This window comes from Peromyscus californicus, unplaced genomic scaffold, assembly GCF_007827085.1.
Source record: "Peromyscus californicus insignis strain IS unplaced genomic scaffold, ASM782708v3 Scaffold_6__1_contigs__length_162567912, whole genome shotgun sequence".
Classification (NCBI taxonomy): Eukaryota; Metazoa; Chordata; class Mammalia; order Rodentia; family Cricetidae; genus Peromyscus; species Peromyscus californicus.
In genome coordinates this window covers 136,430,853-136,435,203 of record NW_026294584.1, presented here as the reverse complement: position 1 = coordinate 136,435,203, position 4,351 = coordinate 136,430,853, and positions in this window count along the sequence as shown.

Sequence of the window (4,351 nt, the reverse complement as noted above, 5' to 3'; positions counted from 1 at the left end):
AAAAAAAAAAAAAAATTATCAGGGATGGGAGGAGGGCAGGTCCAGAACTAGTCCCAGCGGGAAAACTCCATCCTGGATTAGGCCAGAGGATACAGGCAGAGATGGGCAGGAAGAATGGAAACTCTTCCCACCCCTACTCCCATCCCCCACTCCCCTCCAACAGGTCTGTGTGCTTTGCTCCCTAGAGAACCAGCTAGCCCCTAGCAACCCAGGGCACCCTGCTCTCACGACCTCAGGACAAAGTGACCTCAGCCCCACGCTAGACTCTGGGAAAACCAGGGCTAGCTGCAGGGAAGGCTGGAGACCTGACATTCCCCCTGTGATTCAAGCCCCCTAGGCAGACCTGCCTTGCTCCCTTTCCTAAGAGCTTCATCCCCTTTCCCTTCAAGACATCTGGGCTGTGCAGAACTTGCCCTTGGGGCATAGAAGACAGGAGTAGGAGACCCTCAGCCCCTTTCCCTTCAAGACATCTGGGCTGTGCAGAACTTGCCCTTGGGGCATAGAAGACTGGGGTGGGAGAGCCTCAGCCCCCTTCACAGGGATGCAGGATCCTTGGGGCTATCTACTCCAACTAACTAGGTTAGCTGTTCTTTTTGTGGATACCAAGACATCTAGCTTCAGGAGTGGGAGAAAGAACAACAGAATCATCCAAAATAAACAGAAGGAAAGAAATAAGAAAGACAGAGCAGAGATGAAATAGAAAATCTGTACGCAATAGAAAGAATAATAGAACTGGAAGCTCACTGGATGACCAAGAAAGCTGACAAGCTTCTAAGGCAGATCATGACCGAGCCAGCGAGTGAGTACTAAAGTCAGAGCTACAAGCACTGCCCAGGTCCCTTGTAACCAAACACTACAAAGAAACTGTAAACCCACGGCTATCACAATGTCTCGCCAAAACATTCGACCAAATAGAGCCAGGCATGCCTCCAATCCTAGTATCTCTTGGAAGGCTGAAGCATGAGATTTGTGAGTTCGAGGACAGCTCAGGCTACATAGTAAGATAATTTCTCAAAAAAACAAAAAACAAAAACAAAAACAAAAAAAAAACAGGTTTTTCCTCCCACCCAGCCATTTTGACCGAAGGCCATTGGACACCTGAGGCAGAAAGATGGCGGCCACAAAGAAAGCAAAATGTCTCTGGAGATGATCAGCTCTAGGCCCCAACTTATAGAAAGTACAACATGCATGCTGGGCCACAAGCTGACTCTGAAGGTGATCGGAGAGGGCAAAGCACAATGGTTCATTCTCTCCAACTGCCCAGCTTTGAGGAAAGCTGAAAACAGGATTCCACAAGAGGTTGGCCAAAGCCTTTGCCCATCGACACAGTGGCAATAACATTGACTTGGCCACAACACGCAGAAAATACCACAGCATGTACATGCTGGCTGCCATTGATCTGGGGCCTTCTGATGTTATTAGAAACGTGCCAGCACAGACTACAGGAGAGTAGAGAAGAACTTTCCCTTTAATAAAACTTGCCAGAGTTTGTTTTTGAAAAAACCTAAGGCAAGAGGGAGGAAAAAGTAATTTTGAGGTATGTGACAGTGACAGGTCATTTTTTTAAAGTCTGAATACACACTCCCCAAAGCTCTACATCTGGATCAGGTGATGGACTACATTCTATGTACACTCAAGGAACAGAGAATGCTAATCTCACATGAACTCCTTCAGAAAAGACAGAACTAGTTCTAGCCTCATTTACAAACTCAACATAACTTTAAATACAAAAAGACCCTTCTCTTCACCTCTGGTAAGGACAATTTGGAGAGGAGAGTACAGAAGCCAATCTAGTCTTAGGAGCTACGTACAAAAATTATACACAAAATATTAACAGACTGAACATGGCAATAGTGTGACCAAAAACACGGCATACCATAACCAAACTGGGTTTGTTCCAAGAATAAGAAGTTGGCTCAGTATTAGAAAAATCTATTTGAGGGGGGGGGGGGGCTGGGAGGAGAGGAGGGAGGGGAGACTGTAGTCAGAATGCAAAATAAATAAAAAGAAAAATCTGTCTACTTCAGCCCATCACCAGAGTAAAAGAACAACACAGTGTGGTCAGCCTAACAGATGCAGAAAGGAAGTAAGTTAAACTCAACATTATTCTTTTCGTTTTGTTTTAGTTTTTTGATTTTTGAGACAGGTTCTCACCACGCAGCCCCACTGGCTTTGAATTCATGGTCCTCCTGCCTCAACATCCTAATTGCTGGACCCCCACACCCAGCTCAACACTTATTATTAATCTTAAATAGAACAGACTTGGAACTAGTGAAGCATCATCACTTAATACATGACATCTATCAAACATCTGCATCAACAATCTCACTTAGTGGTGAAATGTTAAGATTTTTGTCAAAACTGGGAAGGAGGCAAGGATTCTGCCTGCCACCACTTCTGGTCACTGGGTGATGGGAAACCAGGAGAAGAAATAAGGAGCGGTGATTGGGGAAACATGATGGTTAATTCAGACAGCCCAACTGTCTGTGTGAAAAGCCCAAAAGAATCAAGTTGAAGCTACAATAAGGCAGAGAACTCAGATCCCCTGATGGATGGCTGCCCAGCCTGTCCTGCCAGCTCCTGTGTCCCTGAGACGCTTCTCTCCACAGCAGAACAAATGCCACCTCTGCATTAGAGGCCTGACCCAGCCAGGATAAAGTGAGGCCCCTTTGTTTACTCCCATGAGTGGATATCCTGCCAGATCAGGTCTGCCCCGGGGAAGAGGGGTGTTTATAGGGTTTGGCCTCAGGGTCAGGCCTTGGGTTCTAATACTGCTTCTGTCCTCATGCCGCTGAGACAGACAGAGCGAGCCTGTGTCTGTCAGTCCTGTGTCTGTCAGTCCTGGCAGATTCTTGTCACAGCAATGGGACTGGATGCTGATCCTACAGATGGACCTGGCCATGGACGGCTTGGGCTTTGGCATCCTGTCTGTCTATGGCAATTCTGTGCTTACCTATCTAACCTACACACGGGCTCCTCAGACCAGATGAGAGAGATAACCCCACTTATCACAAGGGCTGGAATCCAGATGCCGGACCTAGAGCATCAGCCCACCTCCGTCCGACATGACCCGCCAGGCAAGGTTCCTGCCGATTGTATTTGTTTCCCAAGCACATGGGTCCTTCCTGACCTTTCTCCATGGGTAGTTAAGAAGCTTCTCACCCCTGTCAGATCCAATCGGCCCTTGTTACTTCATCGAGCAGCTAAATCAACAAGGAAGCCGTGTGGATTTGGTCACCAGGGGGCTAGACATGTGCGAGCATGGAGCAATAGAGGCAAAGGCAGCCAGTCCCTTGGAATTGGGGGGTGGGGGGGCAAGCGAGAGTCAGAGAGAGCCCGAGAGGTGCCCAAGAAGGTGAAGGCAAAAGAGGGGCCAAGAACACAGTTCTTAGGAGGGGGTGTCCACACAGACAGTTTACCTTCCATGGTCCAGGCGGCAGATGAGTGCCAAGGAGGCACCTGGCTTGATTTCTAAGGATGCTCTCCAAGCTGTACTGACAAAAACAAAAGGGGGTGTTGCTTTGCTCTTGCCACCAGGTGGCAGGAAAGAGCGCCATACCGGCCCCACAGCAGGAGCCTGGACCTCCTGTCATAGCATCCAGCAGCGGCAGCAGGGTTTCTAAAAATCCCTCTTTTAGACCTCCTATTTTTCTCACCAGCTGGTCCCATGAGAATTAGCAAGGTACACATAGCAGCCTAGGAGGAGACCGAAGGGGCTGCCAGGAGCCAGGGCAGCTGAAGTACTCAGAGTTCACAGATGTTCCTTCTCAAAAGGAGAAGTCTTACAGAGCTGGGTGACCGTGGGGATGCTGGGAGGACGGCCTGGAGGCTGTCTGAATAGAGCCACACTGGCCAGGCCATGGATTGTTACTCTAGCCACTGGGCATTGTCATTGGGTGATGCTTATCTCTGCATCCTTTCCTGGGTGTGGGGTCCTGTGCCCAGTGTCCTGGGTGCCCTATTCCCTCTCTTTCCTTCTCTTCTGAAAGCCCACCATGAACTCATCCACCTCCTACCTTCCTGGAAGCCTCAGAAGCCAGAGGCTATGTGTTATATGAGTTGGCAAGTGGGAAGAAATGGTTGAGAAAGGACCAGAGGAAAAGTAGGTAGGGAAAAGAGGGAGGGGTGTGTGTGTGTGTGTGTGTGTGTGTGTGTGTGTTTTGTGTACGTGGGGGCGGGCAGTTCCTGCCTGCAGACCTACCACCCAGGAAGAGAAGGTGAGAAGTCTGGTAGGTAGAGGCTAGAAAGGAACTTAACAAGGTCCGTCCCCATTCCAGAGCGCCTGTGTCAAGGTGACCTCCCTCCCACAAAACAGCTGAAGTGGAGACAAGGAAGAGGCAAGTGGGCAGTG